Source organism: Poecile atricapillus, chromosome 1 (genome assembly GCF_030490865.1).
Source record: "Poecile atricapillus isolate bPoeAtr1 chromosome 1, bPoeAtr1.hap1, whole genome shotgun sequence".
Classification (NCBI taxonomy): Eukaryota; Metazoa; Chordata; class Aves; order Passeriformes; family Paridae; genus Poecile; species Poecile atricapillus.
This window is the reverse complement of record NC_081249.1, coordinates 48943996-48954856: the sequence shown is the minus strand read 5'-3', so window position 1 is coordinate 48954856 and position 10861 is coordinate 48943996.

Below are 10861 nucleotides of genomic sequence, written 5' to 3'. Positions count from 1 at the left end.
CAGGGCATATTCCTGCTGGGCTGGGAACTTCAATATCTTCAATAATTCTCTTGGAACAGTCATTGCATTAGCAGTTAGAAGCAAAAGGTGTGGAAGGAAGCTCTTAAGTACCCAGCTGGGGTGAGAAAATATTGAAGAGCTGAGCTGGGAGATTTGTGGGGTCCCTCAGGCAGTTCAAACCTGTATCTCCCCTTTTTAGGATAAGGTTCATAACACCCATCTAGAAGAGTGAGCAGACCTGTATCCCATCATAATCCCTGATTCTGGGTCATAATGACCTTTATGCTTAAGGATTTGCCTGAGGAGTCCATGTACTAAGAATTTCATGACAGTGCTGAAGTTTAGGAGCAGAGGATGTTTCAGAGTACATCTTTATAGCTTTGCCATTCCCATAGCTACTTCTTCTGAATAATTAGATAGCAGGACTTCATTAATGACTTAGCAGCTGGGTAGCTTGTACCTTTCTCTAGGAATCACATTAATAATGAAAAAATGCAGAAATTGTATACACAAGATGATACATATTTATATTTTATGTTTCAAATCTCTGAAAATCTGATGCCAAGTTTCAGCAGAGAAGCTGAATCATGTTACTGAAATAAGACTTTCTGTATGTGGCATCCCCATATCAAATAAAACAAACCCAAATGAAAATATAAAAATAGCTTATATTCAGAACCCTATTTACATTCATTTATGTTTGGTGAGAATTTTGCCTGAAGTGCAGCTAAAAAGCTGATCTTCGTGAATGGAAATCATTGGTCCCTACAGAGGAGAAGAGGAAGGAGGATCTTTGAAAGTGACAGCTGATTTCTTCAATCTATTAATGATTCCCTTGGAGAGTTTTTGAAAGCATCTTGGAGACAAATTAATAAAAATTACAGCATCAATAGTTTTTTCTGGGAAGGTACTCTTGCTGCAAAAATTTCTTGTTCAGACAGAGTGGGAGGTGTAATTTGCATTCTTACTCCTCAGGTTGCAGGGAGTAAGAATGTAAGCATTCTTACTCCCTGCAACCTGAGACCCCTCAATGTGGACCACATTAGCTGAGAGAGAATGCCCACATCCCTATGTACTGAGCTCATATGTCAGCAATGACTTCATTGCCAGTCCATTCAAGTTTGGAACATAAGTAAACAAGCAGATGAGATATCTGCACTTTAGTCAAGCTTGCAACTAGAGGCCACCCTACTAAGCATCCTTGGTGGAGCTGAGTGAACCAGTGTGAGGGTAACAATATGAAAATTCTGATTTAGTGAAAAAGTAAGATTCTTTTTCACACTCAAATTTATTACAAAGCGTTTGTAAGATATATCAAAGACCACTGCTAAAATCTGATTAATCAGAAACTATAAGAATGCAAAGAATGAGGTCTTTGGGTAAAAAGTGTATGTGGGGGGAAAGGCATATCTTTGTTGAACAAGTTCTGGGGTATTTAACTTCTGGAACTTTAATAAATAGATAATTATCACATCTTGTTCTTATCCATCCTCCTGAAAGGTATTGTAGTCTAAAAACTCATCTGCCCATCACTTGGGGAAATGAATTGTCACCTTTATCTCATCTAGTTTGTCAGATTTTGCCCTGTGGGTTTGTTACGAAGTTTTCCAGCATTAGTAATGAAATAATTTCATGGAGTATTTTTTTTCTGGGAAGTTTCTGACATGATGTTTATGCAACAAAATCACCTTGAATTATCATAGTCTGTGGGCAAGGTAACCTAAATAATTTCCAATTTATTTTCAGCATCTTTTTCAAAACTTGCAGATGTCTTCCTGTCGGTACTCTGCATTATGTTCTACAGCAAAAGTTTAAGAAATTTGAGCACCCAATCTAAAATATTTTCATGCCAAATCTGACAAAAGTAGTTTTAAAGCTCAGCTGAAATGTTCTGCATAGACCTAAAAATCTGTTTGGGCTATAAGATCATTTGGAACTGCATGGTTGAAATAGACATTCTGACAAAAGTGGTCATTTTTTTTGTACTATAACTGGTCCATGTAGCATAACCTGTCTTTCCCATTTTCAGAGAGTTTTAATGAAACCTATGTAATGATTCCTCCTCATTTTCAGCCAGAAACTTGAATTTAAAATTTATGTAAAATACAATAACTATTTTCCTTTTTTTAATGAATTCAATGCAGACAGTAAGACAGAGAACTTCTTGGTAACTGGAAGACCAAAACATCCACAGGATTAATTTATAAACCAACTAACCATCTATCTGTAATTTCTCTTCTAAAATGTAGGTCATATTAAACGCTTTGCTTGTGGTTTAAGTTCCAAGCTCTAATTCAATAGATTGCTTCACTTTTAAGAAGTTATCAGTAAATTTGAAATATGTTTTAAATATGCAAGTTCTTGCCTTGGGATTTCAATATTCATATTAAGACTCAAAATGGAAATTATTTCAAATACCTAATTTAGATCTATGAATATTTTAGAGACTAAATTAATGTGTAGGTTGTAACACAGAGCCTAAAAACTGTTTGCAAATGACTGAAGTTAAATGAGATGGTTTCTGTATTTTCATTTGAAGTAATTTTAAAATATAGGTAATTTTTATGGAGTACCACATGGAGCTTTTTAGCTTATTTTTTTTAATTATAGCATATATATAGATACATATTTAAATAATACAAATTACTGAGCATTTATTATTTTCTTAACACAGTAAACTGATGAATCATGACTACATGGGGCTTTGGTGTGCTGTTTCAACCAAAAATGTGCACAAAAGCACAGCCAATACTCATATAAAATATTATAAATAATTATCCATACAAAAATATTTAAATACTTTTTGACATTAACATTTTAGGAAAAGGTACAGGAATTAGGGAACATATTTTACAGGTTTTACTATGAAGGCCTCAATCATTCTCCCAGGTTGCTACTCACGCTGTCAATAAATTCATGTTTGTCTGTCACAGAAATTGTTAAAATTATAGTCCCAAGGCTTTCTTTCAGAACTGAAATAATGGTATATAATTACTATGATTGATAGACTTATTTAATGAAATAAGAAACAGAAATCTAAAGCAAGAGAACTGAATTGCAAATATTATTTAAATCATTTTGAATTACAGTTATAATAAATAATAATCCAGGTATTTGACTTCTTTGTCTGCACAGCTGTAAATGCTATCAATCATGATGACATCCATGTATTGCTGTGGACACAAGGAAGGAAATAATGATCAGCCACAAAACATGGGCTTTTCCAGCTGCTGAGCAGAGAAATGCCTTTATGGTATTTCTATAAACTTGACCATGCAGGTAACAGCACTGTGCTGAGTACAGCTCTGCTACTGCCTGGCTTTCCTCTCTTGGTCCAGAAAATGCTCTCCTAGAAAACACAAGAGAATAAAATGGTTTGGTTAAGGTGGTGAAAACTGTTACCACGCATGTCAGCCGGGAGGATGCTCTCAGCTAACTCGCCCTGCCCTAGCACCTCCTTTCAGTCCCATGGGGTTCTCCTTCCTTTGCTCATAAGACAAACACGATCATTTTCCATGATGTTTATTTTGTTCTAAGTTGAAAAGTTCTGAAACCATGAGAGTACTGCATTTTTAAAATATGAAACCAAAAGCATGAATCCAAGCAGTCCCACAGAAGGCTTTTCAAAACAAAGCAGCCTTCCAAAAGGTTTGTGTCTTACCTACCAACCTGACGTGGATGTAGCATATGCTATAAGGCATCGGAAATAGCACTACATGCTAATGATTGTGGGTTCAGTACCAAATTCTCTTTTTCTGAGGGAAAGCACATCTTCAAAACAGTGTTCTAAAAACTGGCATACTGCATATGCATATTCTTGCTGCAAATAAAAAAAAAAAAAAGAAAACAAGAGATAGCCAGTAAACTTTGTCTTTTAAAATAACAATGATAACATAGTCACTCACTTCATTAATCTTGAGATGTTAAAAAAGGGAGAATAGCTACAACTACTACTACAAAATTTGTTCTTAGAAAATCATTCTGATTAACATCCCATTTCAAAATTCTGACCAACCCTTCATCTGTTTTCTGACCAAAATTTGTTCATATAGTATATTAAAAGTTGTTATGGAGATTTCAAAGCTACAAACCATTTCAAACAGAGTGATTTAAACATCGATAATCTCATATCAAACTCAGATTTCTTCTGCCTTTGTGTTTGTACTCCAAGAAGAAAAAACATGGAGTGTAGCAAAATTAATTGAATGAGTATTGAATACTTTCTTGGTATTAACTGGAAAGCATACATAAGTACAAAAAAGTTTGGGTTTTTTTAAACTAGGTTAGATAAATACTAGGACAGTATCGTTGCAAGCAAGCCATACATATGATAAAGTGTATATTATGAGCAGACTTTCTTATTCTTATTTCTTATTATGAGAAGATTTTCTTCTTTCATTTGCATTAAATTTTCTTGTATCTCATCATATTTGGGATGCCCTGTTCTGAAATAATTCCAATTAAATATTTTCAGGTTTTTTGAAGATAACTATATATCATACCATTCCACCACAAAACAATTTTAAAGAAAATCTTCCATTTTTTTTAAAATGCAGGTATACTATTTCATTTATCTAAATGCCTACACATGTATTTCCTTACTCCCTACACTTTTCTCAAACCATCTAATTAGAAATGGTTTCCATTTAAGATGCATTACATCTAGCAGAATTTATTACCTTACTTAGAGGCCCTAAAAAATGGGTTGTCTTGTCCTTTGCATATCCACTAACACACAACTCACATATCAAAAGAGCTTTTGGAGTAGTTCCAACAAACATAATGAATCAGGCTTCTCTTAAAACTTAGTTGAAAATGTCTCATTTCTTACTGAAGAGAGCTAGAAGAAGGAAAGGAAATAATTCCTTTTGCAGTAGCCCAGAAGAATTGCCATCCACCCAACCTATGTGACTCTGACCCAGTGGTGTGCTTGAAGGAGGTAGAATCTATTTGTTTCATGGCAATGTCTTAACAACAGGCTCTAACCTGCCCCATATCAAACCTGAAAGTAGTTCAAAACTTTGGGAAGCAAGAAAATAGCAGAGAAAGTAACACTACAACATACAAATGCCAAGAATAATCATTGAATGTTCAAAATCTGGCTATTGTGATCTAAGGCTGACATGATTTTACTTTTAGCAGTCAGGTAAGTATGAGTCTTGTTGAGTAGTGACAGTGGCGTCACTAAAAAAAAAACAACTTTAAAAACTTTAAAGACTTTAAGAAGTCATTTGCAGTCATACAAAGTTCATTGAAATAAATAATGTGAAACTATATTTTCAAGAGAACGTTATGCAGATCAAAAGACCCTGAGCTTGAGCAATGGGATTTGAGATGTCTTTTAGTTAAGTCTAGACACTTGCCTGCTTAGCATGCTGGCTGTTTTCAGTTCCATTCTGAGACATCTCCCTTTACTGTGACAATGCAGGTCATTCTCGGGAGATGTTTTATTATCACATGACTTTTAGGCCTCTAAGTTCCTTCTATGGATTAATCTTAAACTGATCATCTCTGACCATTTAATGTGAATTATTATATGCAAAATGGAAGCTAAGCATCATTCTGAAAGGAATAAAATTGCTTTTTGCCATTCTACTTCAAATATAGTCTGTTGTACTGACAATCAGTTAAAGCTACAAAGTCCAAGGTATTTCTAAAAACAGCATGTATTTCAACATGAGGCAAAATAGCCTGTGCTGAACAGAGGTGCCATGATACCACCGTCAGAGATTCAGAGCTATGGGCTAAATGAAGCCTCATGAAGGACCTCAGTAATGAAACCTATTCTTGCTTTGTTTTCTACAGAAAATGCATTTCTGAGGAGGGGAAACTCTGTACCTTTATTCACAAATATTTGTTTTTTGAGCTTATGGGTTATGGACTTTCTGAGCTTAGCTTTAAGGGTTTGAGAGCATGACCATGTGTCCTGACAGCTCTGTCAGATGTGCTTTATGTTGGTCCCTCAACAACCAATGGAGACAATTCCACTTCACAGAATCATAAAATGGTTTGGGTTGGAAGGGACCTTAAAAATAATCTAGTTCCAAGACCTCTGCCACACATCTTTCACTAGACCAGGTTGCTCAGAGTCCCATCCAACCTGGCCTTGAACAACTCCAGGGATGGACCATTCACAGCTTCTCTGAGCAATCTATTCCAGTGCCTCACTACCCACACAGCAAAGAATTCTTCCTCATATCAACTCTAAACCTACAGTCTTTCAGTTGAAAACCATTTCCCTTGTTTCTCTCCATCTTTCTCATAGGCTCTCTTCAGGTACTGATAGGCCTCAGTTAAGTCACCCCACAGCCTTCTCTTCTCTAGGCTGAGCAATCCAAATTCTCTCAGCCTTTCCTCATAGGAGAGGTGCTCCATCTCTCTCAAAATCTTGGTGTCTCTCCTCTGGACTCACACCAACAGGTCTATGTCCTTCCTGTGCTGGGGACTTTGCTGGATCACATCCAGCCTCTCATCTACCAGCACTCCCAAGTCCTTCTCAGCAGGGCTGCTCTGCACCTGTTCATCCCCAGCCTGTGTTGAAACCAGTGGTTACCCCAGTCCAGGTGCAGCACCTTGCACTTGGTCTTATTGAACTCATGAGATTCCTGTGGGCTCAGTTCTCAAGTTTGTCTCTGAAGGCCATTCCATCCCTCAGGTGTGCCAACTGCACTGCTCAGCCCGGTGGCATCAGCAAATTTGCACTTGAACTCCTTGTCTATGTCATTAATGAAGACATTAAACAAGTTTAAACAGTATGGGCCCCTCAGGGACAACACTTGTCACTGACATCCATCAGGACTCTGAGCTGTTGACCACCACCCTCTAAATTTATTCCTATCCAAGATCTACTTACGATCTAGTTCCTATCAATGCAATATTTGTAAAATCATTTGTCTGGGCCTACATCTAATATTAGTGAAGTTCAGCACTTTTTCAATCCTCTGAGCCATGCCAGATATCTAGCAATCCTATGATTAAAAAACTAATGCATTGAAATTACTGTTTCATTTACAGCCCATTTTACCTGCAAAATGTTTATTGCAATACAGTAAAGACTTGCTTGGATATCTTAGAGAGTTAAGCATGTCTTTGTTTTAGCAAATAATTTATGATGTTGTACTATTTCTGTGAAATATCACCAGGAAAATAATTTATTTTTCACTTTTTCACTTTTCTATTACATCATTTATAAGCCTTTGTCTGTACCATGACCTTGTAACAAGTGTGGATAACTGCTGTCTGTTTTAAGTCCAAACAGTCCTTTGAAGAGTAAAAGCAAGTGTCTAATTTGTACCTCACTATTTATTAATCTGCTGTATTATTGTGTCAAACATATTTCTGAAATTTGTTAAGTGTTGTGGTTTAACCCCAGCAGGCAGCTCACCCCCACAGTGCTGCTCACTCACTCCCCCACCTGCAGGATGGGGGAGACAATCAAAGCTGTGAAAGTGAGAAAACTCATGGGCTGAGATAAGATAGTTCAACAGGTAAAGGAAAAGCCACAAATGCAAGAAAAGCAAAGCAAGGAATTGATTCATTGCTTCCCACAGGCAGGCAGGTGTTCAGCCATCCCCAGGGAAGCAGGGCCTCATCACACAAAATGATAACTTGGGATGACAAACACCACCTCCATACTCCAAATGTTCCCCTTTTTCTTCTTTTCCCCTGGGTTTATATGCTGAGCATGACACCAGACAGTAAGGGATATCCCTTGTGTCAGCTGGTATCAGCTGCCCCAGCTCTGTCCCTTCCCAACATCTCCTGCACCACCAGCCTCCTCAATGGTGGGGTGGAGTGAGGAGCAGAGAACGCCTTGGCTCTGTGTAAGCACTGCCCAGCAACAAAAAAAACATCAAGTTATCAATCTTATCAATCTTGTTTCCATCAGAAATCCAAAATATATACCAGCTACTACACTATCAAGAAAACGAATTCTATCCCACACAAAACCAGCACAATATGTTAAATTACAAAACTCAAATCCCAATTTCACCATATTTGTTATGCCTCCCTTAAGGACATTCTGACTTTTTAAAGCCAAATCACATATTTGACTTTGCAATTTAAATATAAATGTATCCAGGGTATTTCTTGCTGCAAAATCAGAATTGCCAGGTAATTTATTGATTTTTCTTCTCCCTTTTTTCACTAAATTTGATCAGGATTTGGCATCGTAGACTCCTATATTCTAAGGCACCTTTCCCTCAAATGAGTCTCACTGCCAGTTTAGGACAATGCAATGATAAAGCCAAAGTAAGAAGGTTTGAACTGGCAAGATATTAAAAAAAAACCAAAAAAACAACATTGAAGTTTCAAGAAATAAGACCTGAAATATTTATTCAGAGAAGTGTGCCAACTTTTGGGCTTTTGCTCCTCAGTCAGAATTGCAGGTATAGGTGGCACATACCCAGGAGTACTGACTTCTGTAGAATCAGAGTAGGCAAATGCAGCTGTAAGCCTGCTATCCACTCAATAAAGTACCTCGGTTTCTGAGGGCCACATAAATATGCTGCTTCTAATAAGCACCATTTTTAAAAAAAAATTTAGTTTCAGAAGGCTAAACATTTTCCTATAAGCAGCAAAGACTCACACTGTGATCCTTGCTACAAAGTTAGAAATGCTTAAAATAAACCATGTTTTTTTTTTAAATAGAATTTTGAGACACTATAAATGCAGAAAAATGGATCATACTTTCTTAAAATCAGTTTCAACATTTAAATGTGCTCTGCTAAGCTGTATTCTTTTCCTGGGTTTCCTCATTTTTAGTTTCTCTGTGCAACTCAACACCTCGGTATGATATATAACCTCACCATATATTACTGTTTTCCTTTTGTAATAATTTTCAGTGATACATAATATCAATTTTAATTTCTTCAAAATAAAAAACAACAAAAAAAATTATAATATTGACCTAATGGGTTTCATTTTGGTTATGGTTTTTTTTTGTAGAAAGGTAAAACATAAGTTTTGTGACAAATCAAATAAATTATTAAACAGAAGCTCTGGAAAGATTCAGCATAGCTGTAAAGGTAAAGGTATGCATTGTACAACTAGGAATAATTTGGTTCAAGATATGGTGAGGCTTCTGATAAACACTGGAACAATCTCCTGTACTGGATTTTTCAAATAATTTAAATTAAAGCAACAGTAATCTGTCAGCAGTGCCCCCATCCACAATAACTAATATATATGTGTTAAAATGACACTAATATATATGTGTTAAAAGGTTACATATTAAAATTGCATTTCAGATGAAAATATGTTCTTGGTTACAGATGAGTTATTATCGAGTAATTTGACTGGATGAAGACATTCTAATGAAAGCAGCTATAAAGTGGTTTCACAGGATATTGGCACCTGTTGTAAGATAATGTGAGACTTCCCATGTTTCTCCCTCCATCATTACAGTGGAGTTGAGAGGTGAGAAAAAGCTTGTCCACATAACAGATAAAATAGGTATAAAACCACGTTGCAAATGGAAAGCTCAGGGATTCAACTAATGGAACAAGTTCTCTACAAGAAAGGTTTTCTGTCTAGTTTGAGATATATTTATGTATCAATATATATTGATACATATCTTAAAAATTGCAGAGGACTTACTGTTGCACTTCCGTCCCAATTATTCTATGGAAGCTGAGTATGTTTGTGGTAGAGAGCAGCCTAGGAGACACACAATCAGGGAGCAGAATCAGAGCCTTATTGTGCTAAACAACCAACAGATGAATCAAGCTGACAATTGAGAGGCGACTATTTGCATTTGAAAACAGAGTGAAATGAATTTGCTACTCTGAGGTCTTAGTCTTTCTACTTCTAATCCTGCAGGTAGCTTAATTCAAGTCAATGGCATCAGTTGCCTGATTTAGCTCTTCCTCAGTGCTGTGCATTAATTAAATGAGGGGCAGAGAGCACTAAAACAGACATACAACAGGCTTGCCTTCAACTCCTTTGTGTTTGCCTGAGAGGAAGACAGACACTCAGAATTGCTGTGTTTCCTTTCAAAGGGCAGATTGTGCATGCTGTTCTTTTTATATTTTAGTCTTTCATCAAGAAGTAATGAAAGACACTGCGCTTTCCTCTACAAGGCTTGTTTGCAGAGGAAAATTCACTAGTGCATTTATGGTGGGATATAATCAGACCAGTGTAACAAACCATTGCTAATATTGTTATGCCAGAATAGTTACATCAGAAATTTCTCCATTTTAGACCTTTAGCAGCTTCGTTCTGAAAGTATGAACATATGACATGTGGCTGCACTGCTACACCTACAGAAGTCTTCACCCACTGCCTGGGATTATTTCCTACGTATTTTAAGTGTCCTCCTGCATGGTTGATGCTCTTGTTGCAATACTCAATTCTATATTTACACAAAGATCTCCAACAATTGCCATGAAATCCCCTCTAGTTGAACTTATCACAGGCATCCACAACGCCTCCTGATAACATAATTAAGGGATTAATCCCATCCAACAGAGATTTTGGAGTTGCATATGCCCACCATATAATCAGGGCAATTATATGACCATCAACCTTGACCTCTCTCCACTGTGATGCTTGTTAGACCTTTTTTCCCTTATCTCCAAAGCTACCACTTCCCTTCCGGCTAAGGGGCAGAACTAACTCAAATCTTGTGACAGTGATGAGCTTTTCCAGAGAAGCAGGTTTCTAGGAAGATCCCATGGGGGTAAGAGGTGAGAGAGGATGATCTGTAAGGCTCTAAGGAAATGACCAATAGATAGCAAGAGAAAAGGGGTATGAGATGTTGTGGAAAGGAAACTCCCTCATTCCTCTCAATGGCCACTGCTCTCCTTCGGACTTTTCTCATTTCTGCAGTAGTCTGGACAACTGTGTTGCTTATCTCTTT